Source organism: Schistocerca americana, chromosome X (genome assembly GCF_021461395.2).
Source record: "Schistocerca americana isolate TAMUIC-IGC-003095 chromosome X, iqSchAmer2.1, whole genome shotgun sequence".
NCBI lineage: Eukaryota > Metazoa > Arthropoda > Insecta > Orthoptera > Acrididae > Schistocerca > Schistocerca americana.
Window position 1 is genome coordinate 35,081,962 of NC_060130.1, and position 15,948 is coordinate 35,097,909.

The following is a 15,948-nucleotide window of genomic DNA, read 5'->3' on the forward strand; positions in this document are numbered from 1 at the left end:
CTGACCTTCTTATTGACGATGAAACAAAGAAATTGCATCGGAATACCATATAAATGGCACAATGCCGACTTAAGTACAAGATGACTGACTCTTCCTGCTCTCTATGCTATAAACCATTCCTGTGACACTAGTTATAGATTCCGATGCTTCACTTCAGGTTTACTGTATCCCTTGGACCCTCTTATTGACGATGAAAGACCGAAGTTGCATCAGAATTAAATACGAAAGGCACAATGCCGACTTAAGTACAAGAAGTCTGACTCTTCTTAATGACAATGTTTGAACCATTCCTGTGACACCACTTAGAGATTCCGATGCTTCACTTCAGGTTTACTGTATCCCTCTCACCTTCTTATTGACGACTAAACACAGAAATTGCGTCGAAATAGAATAGAAATGGCACAAGGCCGACTTAAGTACAAGAAGACTGACTCTTCGTACTGTCTATGTTTTGAACCATTCCTGTGACACTAGTTATAGATTCCGATGCTTCACTTCAGGTTTACTGTATCCCTTGGACCTTCTTATTGACGACGAAACACAGAAACTGAATCGGAATTAAATAGAAAAGGCACAATGCCGACCTAAGTACAAGAAGACTGACTCTTCTTACTGACTATGTATTGAACCATTCCTGTGACACTCGTTATAGATTTCGATGCTTCACTTCAGGTTTACTGTATCCCTTGGACCTGCTTATTGACGATGAAACACCGAAGTTGCATCGGAAATAAATACAAAAGGCACAATGCCGAATCAAGTAGAAGAAGACTGACTCTTCCTACTGTCTAAGCTTTGAAAGATTCCTGTGACACTAGTTATACATTCCGATGCTTCACTTCAGGTTTACTGTATCCCTCTGACATTCTTGTTGACGACGAAACACAGAAATAGCATCGGAATTATACAGAAAAGTCACAATGCCGACTTAAGTATACGAAGACTGACTCTTCCTACTGTCTATCATTTGAACCATTCCTGTGACACTAGTTATTGATTCCGATGCTTCGCCTCATGGTTTACTGTATCCATCTGACCTTCTTATTGACGATGAAACACAGAAATTGCATCGGAATTAAATAGAAAAGGCACAATGCCGACTTAAATACAAGAAGACTGACCCTTCCTACTGTCTACGTTTTGAATCATTCCTGTAACACTAGTTATAGAATCCGATGCCTCACATCAGGTTTACTGTAACCCTCTGACCTTCTTATTGACGATGAAACACAGAAATTGCATCGGAATTAAATACAAAAGGCACAATCACTACTTAAGTACAAAAAGACTGACTCTTCCTACTGTCTATGTTTTCAACAATTCCTGTGACACTAGTTATAGATTCCGATGCTTCACTTCATGTTTACTAAATCCCTCTGAGCTTCTTATTGACGATGAAACACAGAAATTGCATCGGAATTAAATAGAAAAGGCACAATGCCGACTTAAGTACAAGAAGACTGACTCTTCTTACTGTGTATGTTTTGAACCATTCCTGTGACACTAGTTATAGATTCCGATGCTTCACTTCACGTTTACTGTATCCCTCTGAGCTTCTTATTGACGATGAAACACAGAAATTGCATCGGAAATAAATACAAAAGGCACAATGCCGAATCAAGTAGAAGAAGACTGACTCTTCCTACTGTCTATGCTTTGAAAGGTTCCTGTGACACTAGTTATACATTCCGATGCATCAGTTCAAGTTTTCCTGTATCCCTCTGACCTTCTTGTTGACGATGAAACACAGAAATGGCGACGGAATTATATAGAAAAATCACAATGCCGACTTAAGTACAAGAAGACTGACTCTTCTTACTGACTATGTTTTGAACCATTTCTGTGACACTAGTTATAGATTCCGATGCTTGACTTCAGGATTACTGTATCCCTCTGACCTTCTTATTGGCGATAAAACACAGAAATTTCATCGGAATTAAATAAAAAGGCACAATGCCGAATTAAGTACAAGAAGACTGACTCTTCTTACTGACAATGTTCTGAACCATTCCTGTGACACTAGTTTTAGATTCCGATGATTCACTTCAGGTTTACTGTATCCCTCTGACCTTCTTATTGACGATGAAACGCGGAAATTGCATCGGAATTAAATACAAAAGGCACAATGCCGACTTAAGTATACGAAGACTGACTCTTCCTACTGTCTATCATTTGAACCAATCCTGTGACACTAGTTATTGATTCCGATGCTTCGCCTCAGGTTTACTGTGTCCATCTGACCTTCTTATTGACGATGAAACACAGAAATTGCATCGGAATTAAATAGAAAAGGCACATTGCCGACTTAAATACAAGAAGACTGACTCTTCCTAATGTCTACGTTTTGAATCATTCCTGTAACACTAGTTATAGATTCCGATGCCTCACATCAGGTTTACTGTATCCCTCTGAAATTCTTATTGACGATGAAACACAGAAATTACATCGGAATTAAATACAAAAGGCACAATGACTACTTAAGTACAAAAAGACTGACTCTTCCTACTGTCTATGTTTTCAACCATTCCTGTGACACTAGTTATAGATTCCGATGCTTCACTTTAGGTTTACTGTATCCCTCTGACCTTCTTATTGACGATGAAACACAGAAATTGCATCGGAATTAAATAGAAAAGGCACAGTGCTGACTTAAGTACAAGAAGACTGACTCTTCTTACTGTCTATGATTTGAACCATTCCTGGGTCAATAGTTATAGATTCTGATGCTTCACTTCAGGTGTACTATATACCTTGGACCTTGTTATAGACGATGAAACACAGAAATTGCATCGGAATTAAATACAAAAGGCACAATACCGACTTAAGTACAAGTAGACTGACTCTTCTTACTGTCTATGTTTTCTACCATTCCTGTGACACTAGTTATACATTCGGATTCTTCACTTCAGGTTTACTGTATCCCTTGGACCTTCTTATTGACGATGAAACACAAAAATTGCATCCGAATTAAATACAAAAGGCACAATGCCGACTTAAGTACATGTAGACTGACTCTACCTACTGTCTATGTTTTGAACCATTCCTGTGACACTAGTTATAGATTCCGATGATTCACTTCAGGTTTACTGTATCCCTCTGACCTTCTTATTGACGATGAAACACAGAAATTGCATCGGAATTAAATAGACAAGGCACAATGCCGACTTAAGTACAAGAAGAATGACTCTTCTGCTGTCTATGTTTTTTACCATCCTGTGAGACTAGTTATAGATTCCGATGCTTCACTTCAGGTTTACTGCATCCCTCTGACCTTCTTATCGATGATGAAACGCAGAAATTGCATCAGAAATATATACAAAAGGCACAATGCCGACTCAAGTACAAGAAGACTGACTCCACCTACTGTCTATGTTTTGAACCATTCCTGTGACACTAGTTATACAATCCGATGCTTCACTTCAGGTTTACTGTATCCCTCTGACCTTCTTATTGACGATGAAACACAGAAATTGCATCGGAATTAAATAGAAAAGGCACAACGCCGATTTAAGTACAAGAAGACTGACTCTTCTTGCTGACTATGTTTTGAACCATTTCTGTGTCACTAGTTATAGATTCCGATGCTTCAGGTTTACTGTATCCCTTTGAACTTCTTATTGACGATGAAACACAGAAATTGCATCGGAATTAAATAAAAAGGCACAATGCCGAATTAAGTACAAGAAGACTGATCCTTCTTACTGACTATGATTTGAACCATTCCTGTGACACTAGTTATAGATTCCGATGCTTCACTTCAGGTTTACTGTATCCCTCTGACCTTCTTATTGACTATGAAACACAGAAATTGCATCGGAATACCATATAAATGGCACAATGCCGACTTAAGTACAAGATGACTGACTCTTCCTGCTCTCTATGCTATAAACCATTCCTGTGACACTAGTTATAGATTCCGATGCTTCACTTCAGGTTTACTGTATACCTTGGACCCTCTTATTGACGATGAAAGACCGAAGTTGCATCGGAATTAAATACGAAAGGCACAATGCCGACTTAAGTACAAGAAGTCTGACTCTTCTTAATGACAATGTTTGAACCATTCCTGTGACACCACTTATAGATTCCGATGCTTCACTTCAGGTTTACTGTATCCCTCTCACCTTCTTATTGACGATGAAACACAGAAATTGCGTCGAAATAGAATAGAAATGGCACAAGGCCGACTTAAGTACAAGAAGACTGACTCTTCTTACTGACTATGTTTTGAACCATTTCTGTGACACTAGTTGTAGAATCCGATGCTTGACTTCAGGTTTACTGTATCCCTCTGACCTTCTTATTGGCGATAAAACACAGAAATTTCATCGGAATTAAATAAAAAGGCACAATGCCAAAATTAAGTACAAGAAGACTGACCCTTCTTACTGACAATGTTTTGAACCATTCCTGTGACACTAGTTATAGATTCCGATGATTTACTTCAGGTTTACTGTATCCCTCTGACCTTCTTATTGACTATGAAACACAGAAATTGCATCGGAATACCATATAAATGGCACAATGCCGACTTAAGTACAAGATGACTGACTCTTCCTGCTCTCTATGCTATAAACCATTCCTGTGACACTAGTTATAGATTCCGATGCTTCACTTCAGGTTTACTGTATACCTTGGACCCTCTTATTGACGATGAAAGACCGAAGTTGCATCGGAATTAAATACGAAAGGCACAATGCCGACTTAAGTACAAGAAGTCTGACTCTTCTTAATGACAATGTTTGAACCATTCCTGTGACACCACTTATAGATTCCGATGCTTCACTTCAGGTTTACTGTATCCCTCTCACCTTCTTATTGACGATGAAACACAGAAATTGCGTCGAAATAGAATAGAAATGGCACAAGGCCGACTTAAGTACAAGTAGACTGACTCTTCTTACTGTCTATGTTTTCTACCATTCCTGTGACACTAGTTGTAGATTCCGATGCATCAGGTTTACTGTATCCCTTTGAACTTCTTATTGACGATGAAACACAGAAATTGCATCGCGATTAAATAAAAAGGCACAATGCCGAATTAAGTACAAGAAGACTGATCCTTCTTACTGACTATGATTTGAACCATTCCTGTGACACTAGTTATAGATTCCGATGCTCCACTTCAGGTTTACTGTATCCCACTGACCTTCTTAGTGACGATGAAACACAGAAATTGCATCGGAATAGAATAGAAATGGCACAATGCCGACTTAAGTACAAGAAGACTGACTCTTCCTACTGTCTATGTTTTGAACCATTCCTGTGACACTAGTTATAGATTCCGATGCTTCACTTCAGGTTTACTGTATCCCTTGGACCTTCTTATTGACGACGAAACACAGAAACTGAATCGGAATTAAATAGAAAAGGCACAATGCCGACCTAAGTACAAGAAGACTGACTCTTCTTACTGACTATGTATTGAACCATTCCTGTGACACTAGTTATAGATTTCGATGCTTCACTTCAGGTTTACTGTATCCCTTGGACCTTCTTATTGACGATGAAACACCGAAGTTGCATCGGAATTAAATACGAAAGGCACAATGCCGACTTAAGTACAAGAAGACTGACTCTTCTTACTGTCTATGTTTTGAACCATTCCTGTGACACTAGTTAAGGATTCCGATGCTTCACTTCAAGTGTCCTGCATCCCTTGGACCTTCTTATTGACGATGAAACACAGAAATTGCATCGGAATTAAATAGAAAAGGCACAATGCCGACTTAAGTACAAGAAGACTGACTCTCCCTACTGACTATGCTTTGAACCCGTCCTGTGACACTAGTCATATATTCCGATGCCTCACTTCAGGTTTATTGTATTCCTTGGACCTTCTTATTGACGATGAAACACAGAAATTGCATCGGAATTAAATACAAAAGGCACAATGCCGACTTAAGTACAAGAAGACTGACTCTTCCTACTGTCTGTGTTTTGAACCATTCCTGTGACACTAGTTATAGATTCCGATGCTTCACTTCAGGTTTACTGTATCCCTTGGACCTTCTTATTGACGACGAAACACAGAAATTGAATGGGAATTAAATAGAAAAGGCACAATGCGAACCTAAGTACAAGAAGACTGACTCTTCTTACTGTCTATGTTTTGAACCATTCCTGTGACACTAGTTATAGATTCCGATGCTTCACTTCAGGTTTACTGTATCCCTTGGACCTTCTTACTGACGACGAAACACAGAAATTGCGTCGGAATTAAATAGAAAAGGCACAACGCCGATTTAAGTACAAGAAGACTGACTCTTCTGGCTGACGAAGTATTGAACCATTTCTGTGACACTAGTTATAGATTCCGATGCTTCAGGTTTACTGTATCCCTTTGAACTTCTTATTGACGATGAAACACAGAAATTGCATCGGAATTAAATAAAAAGGCGCAATGCCGAATTAAGTTCAAGAAGACTGATTCTTCTTACTGACTATGATTTGAACCATTCCTGTGACACTAGTTAAAGATTCCGATGCTTCACTTCAGGTTTACTGTATCCCTCTGACCTTATTGACGATGAAACACAGAAATTGCATCGGAATTAGATACAAAAAGCACAATGCCGACTTAAGTACAAGAGGACTGACTCTTCTTACTGTCTATGTTTTGAAACATTCCTGTGACACTAGTTATAGATTCCGATGCTTCACTTCAGGTTTACTGTATCCCTTGGACCTTCTTACTGACGACGAGACACAGAAATTGAGTCGGAATTAAATAGAAAAGGCACAATGCCGACCTAAGTACAAGAAGACTGACTCTTCTTACTGTCTATGTATTGAACCATTCCTGTGACACTAGTTATAAATTCCGATGCTTCACTTCATGTTTACTAAATCCCTCTGAGCTTCTTATTGACGATGAAACACAGAAATTGCATCGGAAATAAATACAAAAGGCACAATGCGGAATCAAGTAGAAGAAGACTGACTCTTCCTACTGTCTATGCTTTGAACGATTCCTGTGACACTAGTTATAGATTCCGACGCATCACTTCAGGTTTACTGTATCCCTCTGACCTTCTTATTGACGATGAAACACAGAAATGGCATCGGAATTATATAGAAAAGTCACAATGCCGACTTAAGTACAAGAAGACTGACTGTTCTTACTGTCTATGTTTTGAACCATTTCTGTGACACTAGTTATAGATTCCGATGCTTGACTTCAGGTTTACTGTATCCCTCTGACCTACTTATAGACGATAATACACAGAAATTTCATCGGAATTAAATAAAAAGGCACAATGCCGAATTAAGTAAAAGAAGACTGACTCTACTTACTGACAATGTTTTGAACCATTCCTGTGACACTAGTTATAGATTCCGATGCTTCGTCTCAGGTTTACTGTATCCATCTGACCTTCTTATTGACGATGAAACACAGAAATTGCATCGGAATTAAATAGAAAAGGCACAATGCCGACTTAAATACAAGAAGACTGACTCTTCTTACTGTCTACGTTTTGAATTATTCCTGTAACACTAGTTATAGATTGCGATGCCTCACATCAGGTTTACTGTATCCCTCTGACCTTCTTATTGACGATGAAACACAGAAATTGCATCGGAAATTAATACAAAAGGGACAATAACTACTTAAGTACAAAAAGACTGACTCTTCCTACTGTCTATGTTTTGAACCATTCCTGTGACACTAGTTATAGTTTCCGATGCTTCACTTCAGGTTTACTGTATCCCTCTGACCATCTTATTGACGATGAAACACAGAAATTACATCGGAATTAAATAGAAAAGGCACAATGCCGACTTAAGTACATGAAGACTGATTCTTCCAACTGTCTATGTTTTGAATCATTCCTGTGACACTAGTTATACATTCCGATGCTTCACTTCAGGTTTACTGTATCCCTCTGACCTTCTTTTTGACGATGAAACGCAGGAATTGCATCGGAAATAGATACAAAAGGCACAATGCCGAATCAAGTAGAAGAAGACTGACCCTTCCTACTGTCTACGCTTTGAACGATTCTGTGACACTAGTTATACATTCCGATGCATCACTTCAGGTTTTACTGTATCCCTCTGACCTTCGTATTGACGATGAAACACAGAAATGGCATCGGAATTAAATAGAAAAGTCACAATGCCGACTTAAGAACAAGAAGACTGACTCTTAATACTGTCTATATTTTGAACCATTCCAGTGACACTAGTTATAGATTCCGTTGCTTCACTTCAGGTTTACTGTATCCCTCTGACCGTCTTATTGACGATGAAACACAGAAATGTCATCGGAATTAAATACAAAAGGCACAATGGCGACTTAAGTACATGTAGACTGACTCTTCCTACTGTCTATGTTTTGAACCATTCCTGTGACACTAGTTATAGATTCCGATGATTCACCTTAGGTTTACTGTATCCCTCTGACCTTCTTATTGATGATGAAACACAGAAATTGCATCGGAATTAAATAGAAAAGGCACAAGGCCGACTTAAGTACAAGAAGAATGACTCTTCCTGCTGTCTATGTTTTGAACCATTCCTGTGACACTAGTTATAGAATCCGATGCTTCACTTCAGGTTTACTGTATCCCTCTGACCATCTTATTGATGATGAAACACAGAAATTGCATCGGAAGTAAATACAAAAGGCACAATGCCGACTCAAGTACAAGGAGACTGACTCTTCCTACTGTCTATGTTTTGAATCGTTCCTTGGACACTAGTTATACATTCCGATGCTTAACTTCAGATTTACTGTATCCCTCCGACCTTCTTATTGACGATGAAACACAGAAATTGCATCGGAATTAAATAGAAAAGGCACAATGCCGACTTAAGTACAAGAAGGACTGACTCTTCTTACTGTCTATGATTTGAAGCATTCCTGGGTCAATAGTTATAGATTCTGATGCTTCACTTCAGGTGTACTATATACCTTGGACCTTCTTATAGACGATGAAACACAGAAATTGCATCGGAATTAAATACAAATGGCACAATACCGACTTAAGTACAAGTAGACTGACTCTTCTTACTGTCTATGTTTTCTACCATTCCTGTGACACTAGTTATACATTCCGATTCTTCACTTCAGGTTTACTGTATCCCTTGGACCTTCTTATTGACGATGAAACACAAGAATTGCATCCGAATTAAATACAAAAGGCACAATGCCGACTTAAGTACATGTAGACTGACTCTACCTATTGTCTATGTTTTGAACCATTCCTGTGACACTAGTTATAGATTCCGATGCTTCACTTCAGGTTTACTGTATCCCTTGGACCTTCTTATTGACGACGAAACACAGAAACTGAATCGGAATCAAATAGAAAAGGCACAATGCCGACCTAAGTACAAGAAGACTGATTCTTCTTACTGACTATGTTTTGAATCTTTCCTGTGACACTAGTTATAGATTTCGATGCTTCACTTCAGGTTTACTGTATCCCTTGGACCTTCTTATTGACGATGAAACACCGACGTTGCATCGGAAATAAATACAAAAGGCACAATGCCGAATCAAGTAGAAGAAGACTGACTCTCCTACTGTCTAAGTTTTGAAAGATTCCTGTGGCACTAGTTATACATTCCGATGCTTCACTTCAGGTTTACTGTATCCCTCTGACATTCTTGTTGACGATGAAACACAGAAATATCATCGGAAATATATAGAAAAGTCACAATGCCGACTTAAGTACAAGAAGACTGACTCTTCTTACTGACTATGTTTTGAACCATTTCTGTGACACTAGTTATAGATTCCGATGCTTGACTTCAGGTTTACTGTATCCCTCTGACCTTCTTATTGGCGATAAAACACAGAAATTTCATCGTATTAAATAAAAAGGCACAATGCCGAATTAAGTACAAGAGACTGACTCTTCTTACTGACAATGTTTTGAACCAACCCTGTGACACTAGTTATAGATTCCGATGATTTACTTCAGGTTTACTGTATCCCTCTGACCTTATTATCGACGATGAAACGCAGAAATTGCATCGGAATTAAATACAAAAGGCACAATGCCGATTTAAGTATACGAAGACTGACTCTTCCTACTGTCTATCATTTGAACCATTCCTGTGACACTAGTTATTGATTCCGATGCTTCGCCTCAGGTTTACTGTATCCATCTGACCTTCTTATTGACGATGAAACACAGAAATTGCATCGGAATTAAATAGAAAAACCACAATGCTGACTTAAGTACAAGAAGACTGACTCTTCTTACAGTCTATGATTTGAACCATTCCTGGGTCAATAGTTATAGATTCCGATGCTTCACTTCAGGTGTACTATATACCTTGGACCTTCTTATAGACGACGAAACACAGAAATTGCATCGGAATTAAATACAAAAGGCACAATGCCGTCTTAAGTACAAGTAGACTGACTATACTTACTGTCTATGTTTTCTACCATTCCTGTGACACTAGTTATACATTCCGATTCTTCACTTCAGGTTTACTGTATCCCTTGGACCTTCTTATTGACGATGAAACACAAAAATTGCATCCGAATTAAACACAAAAGGCACAATGCCGACTTAAGTACATGTAGACTGACTCTACCTACTGTCTATGTTTTGAACCATTCCTGTGACACTAGTTATAGATTCCGATGCTTCAGGTTTACTGTATCCCTTTGAACTTCTTATTGACGATGAAACACAGAAATTGCATCGGGATTAAATAAAAAGGCACAATGCCGAATTAAGTAGAAGAAGACTGATCCTTCTTACTGACTATGATTTGAACCATTCCTGTGACACTAGTTATAGATTCCGATGCTTCACTTCAGGTTTACTGTATCCCTCTGACCTTCTTAGTGACGATGAAACACAGAAATTGCATCGGAATACTATACAAATGGCACAATGCCGACTTAAGTACAAGAAGACTGACTCTTCCTACTCTCAATGCTATAAACCATTCCTGTGACACTAGTTATAGATTCCGATGCTTCACTTCAGGTTTACTGTATCCCTTGGACCCTCTTATTGACGATGAAACACCGAAGTTGCATCGGAAATAAATACGAAAGGCACAATGCCGACTTAAGTACAAGAAGACTGACTCATCTTAATGACTATGTTTGAACTATTCCTGTGACACCACTTATAGATTCCGATGCTTCACTTCAGGTTTACTGTATCCCTCTCACCTTCTTATTGACGATGAAACACAGAAATTGCGTCGGAATAGAATAGAAATGGCACAATGCCGACATAAGTACAAGAAGACTGACTCTTCCTACTGTCTATGTTTTGAACCATTCCTGTGACACTAGTTATAGATTCCGATGCTTCACTTCAGGTTTACTGTATCCCTTGGACCTTCTTATTGACTGACGAAACACAGAAACTGAATCGGAATTAAATAGAAAAGGCACAATGCCGACCTAAGTACAAGAAGACTGACTCTTCTTACTGACTATGTATTGAACCATTCCTGTGACACTAGTTATAGATTTCGATGCTTCACTTCAGGTTTACTGTATCCCTTGGACCTTCTTATTGACGATGAAACACCGAAGTTGCATCGGAATTAAATACGAAAGGCACAATGCCGATCTAAGTACAAGAAGACTGACTCATCTTAATGACTATGTTTGAACTATTCCTGTGACACCACTTATAGATTCCGATGCTTCACTTCAGGTTTACTGTATCCTTTGGACCTTCTTATTGACGACGAAACACAGAAATTGAATCGGAATTAAATAGAAAAGGCACAATGCCGACCTAAGTACAAGAAGACTGACTCTTCTTACTGTCTATGTTTTGAACCATTCCTGTGACACTAGTTATAGATTCCGATGCTTCACTTCAGGTTTGCTGTATCCCTTGGACCTTCTTATTGACGACGAAACACAGAAATTGCGTCGGAATTAAATAGAAAAGGCACAACGCCGATTTAAGTACAAGAAGACTGACTCTTCTGGCTGACGAAGTATTGAACCATTTCTGTGACACTAGTTATAGATTCCGATGCTTCAGGTTTACTGTATCCCTTTGAACTTCTTATTGACGATGAAACACAGAAATTGCATCGGAATTAAATAAAAAGGCGCAATGCCGAATTAAGTTCAAGAAGACTGATTCTTCTTACTGACTATGATTTGAACCATTCCTGTGACACTAGTTAAAGATTCCGATGCTTCACTTCAGGTTTACTGTATCCCTCTGACCTTCTTATTGACGATGAAACACAGAAATTGCATCGGAATTAGATACAAAAAGCACAATGCCGACTTAAGTACAAGAGGACTGACTCTTCTTACTGTCTATGTTTTGAAACATTCCTGTGACACTAGTTATAGATTCCGATGCTTCACTTCAGGTTTACTGTATCCCTTGGACCTTCTTATTGACGACGAGACACAGAAATTGAATCGGAATTAAATAGAAAGGCACAATGCCGACCTAAGTACAAGAAGACTGATTCTTCTTACTGTCTATGTATTGAACCATTCCTGTGACACTAGTTATAGATTCCGATGCTTCACTTCATGTTTACTGTATCCCTCTGAGCTTCTTATTGACGATGAAACACAGAAATTGCATCGGAAATAAATACAAAAGGCACAATGCCGAATCAAGTAGAAGAAGACTGACTCTTCCTACTGTCTATGCTTTGAACGATTCCTGTGACACTAGTTATAGATTCCGACGCATCACTTCAGGTTTACTGTATCCCTCTGACCTTCTTATTGACGATGAAACACAGAAATGGCATCGGAATTATATAGAAAAGTCACAATGCCGACATAAGTACAAGAAGACTGACTGTTCTTACTGTCTATGTTTTGAATCATTTCTGTGACACTAGTTATAGATTCCGATGCTTGACTTCAGATTTACTGTATCCCTCTCACCTACTTATAGACGATAAAACACAGAAATTTCATCGGAATTAAATAAAAAGGCACAATGCCGAATTAAGTAAAAGAAGACTGACTCTACTTACTGACAATGTTTTGAACCATTCCTGTGACACTAGTTATAGATTCCGATGCTTCGTCTCAGGTTTACTGTATCCATCTAACCTTCTTATTGACGATGAAACACAGAAATTGCATCTGAATTAAATAGAAAAGGCACAATGCCGACTTAAATACAAGAAGACTGACTCTTCCTACTGTCTACGCTTTGAATTATTCCTGTAACACTAGTTATAGATTCCGATGCCTCACATCAGGTTTACTGTATCCCTCTGACCTTCTTATTGACAATGAAACACAGAAATTGCATCGGAAATTAATACAAAAGGGACAATGACTACTTAAGTACAAAAAGACTGACTCTTCCTACTGTCTATGTTTTGAACCATTCCTGTGACACTAGTTATAGTTTCCGATGCTTCACTTCAGGTTTACTGTATTCCTCTGACCTTCTTTTTGACGATGAAACGCAGGAATTGCATCGGAAATAGATACAAAAGGCACAATGCCGAATCAAGTGGAAGAAGACTGACCCTTCCTACTGTCTATGCTTTGAACGATTCCTGTGACACTAGTTATACGTTCCGATGCTTTACTTCAGGTTTTACTGTATCCCTCTGACCTTCGTATTGACGATGAAACACAGAAATGGCATCGGAATTAAATAGAAAAGTCACAATGCCGACTTAAGAACAAGAAGACTGACTCTTAATACTGTCTATATTTTGAACCATTCCAGTGACACTAGCTATAGATTCCGTTGCTTCACTTCAGGTTTACTGTATCCCTCTGACCGTCTTATTGACGATGAAACACAGAAATTTCATCGGAATTAAATACAAAAGGCACAATGGCGACTTAAGTACATGTAGACTGACTCTTCCTACTGTCTATGTTTTGAACCATTCCTGTGACACTAGTTATAGATTCCGATGATTCTTCTTAGGTTTACTGTATCCCTCTGACCTTCTTATTGATGATGAAACACAGAAATTGCATCGGAATTAAATAGAAAAGGCACAAGGCCGACTTAAGTACAAGAAGAATGACTCTTCCTGCTGTCTATGTTTTGAACCATTCCTGTGACACTAGTTATAGAATCCGATGCTTCACTTCAGGTTTACTGTATCCCTCTGACCATCTTATTGATGATGAAACACAGAAATTGCATCGGAAGTAAATACAAAAGGCACAATGCCGACTCAAGTACAAGGAGACTGACTCTTCCTACTGTGTATGTTTTGAATCATTCCTTGGACACTAGTTATACATTCCGATGCTTAACTTCAGATTTACTGTAACCCTCCGACCTTCTTATTGACGATGAAACACAGAAATTGCATCGGAATTAAATAGAAAAGGCACAATGCCGACTTAAGTACAAGAAGACTGACTCTTCTTACTGTCTATGTTTTGAACCATTTCTGTGACACTAGTTATAGATTCCGATGCTTGACTTCAGGTTTACTGTATCCCTCTGACCTTCGTATGGACGATGAAACACAGAAATTTCATCGGAATTAAATACAAAAGGCACAATGACTACTTAAGTACAAAAAGACTGACTCAGATTACTGTCTATGTTTTGAACCATTCCTGTGACACTAGTTATAGATTCCGATGCTTCACTTAGGGTTTACTGTATCCCTCTGACCTTCTTTTTGACGATGAAACACAGGAATTGCATCGGAAATAGATACAAAAGGCACAATGCCGAATCCAGTAGAAGAAGACTGACTTTTCCTACTGTCTATGCTTTGAACGATTCCTGTGACACTAATTATACATTCCGATGCTTCACTTCAGGTTTTACTGTATCCCTCTGACCTTCGTATGGACGATGAAACACAGAAATGGCATCGGAATTAAATAGAAAAGTCACAATGCCGACTTAAGAACAAGAAGACTGACTCTTCCTACTGTCTATATTTTGAACCATTCCAGTGACACTAGTTATAGATTCCGTTGCTTCACTTCAGGTTTACTGTATCCCTCTGACCTTCTTATTGACGATGAAACACAGAAATTGCATCGGAATTAAATAGACAAAACACAATGCCAAACTTAGGTACAAGAAGAATGACTCTTCTGCTGTCTATATTTTTTACCATCCTGTGAGACTAGTAATAGATTCCGATGCTTCACTTCTGGTTTACTGTATCCCTCTGACCTTCTTATTGATGATGAAACGCAGAAATTGCATCGGAAATATATACAAAAGGCACAATGCCGACTTAAGTACAAGAAGACTGACTCTTCTTACTGACTATGTTTGGCAACATTCCTGTGACACTAGTTATAGATTCCGATGCCTCACTTCAGGTTTACTCTATCCCTCTGACCTTCTTATTGACGATGAAACACAGATATTGCATCGGAATTAAATAGAAAAGGCACAATGCCTACTTAAGTACAGGAAGACTGACTCTTCTTACTGACTATGTTTTGAACCATTCCTGTGACACTAGTTATAGTTTCCGATGTTTCACTTCAGGTTTACTGTATCCCTCTGACCTCCTTATTGACGATGATACACAGATATTGCATCGGAATTAAATACAAAGAGACACAATGCCGACTTAAGTACAAGAAGACTGACTCTTCCAACTGTCTATGTTTTGAACCATTCCTGTGACACTAGTTATAGATTCCGATGCTTCACTTCAGGTTTACTGTATCCCTTGGACGTTCTTATTGACGATGAAACACAGAAATTGAATCGGAATTAAATACAAAAAGCACAATGCCGACTTAAGAACAAGAAGACTGACTCTTCTTACTGCCTATGTTTTGAACCATTCCTGTGACGCTAGTTACAGATTCCGATGCTTCACATCAGGTTTACTGTATCCCTAGGACCTTCTTGTTGACGATGAAACACAGATATTGCATTGGAATTAAATTCAAAAGGCACAATGCCGACTTAAGTACAAGAGGACTGACTCTTCCTACTGTCTATGTTTTTAACCATTCCTGTGACACTAGGTACAAATTCCGATGCTTCACTTCAGGTTTACGGT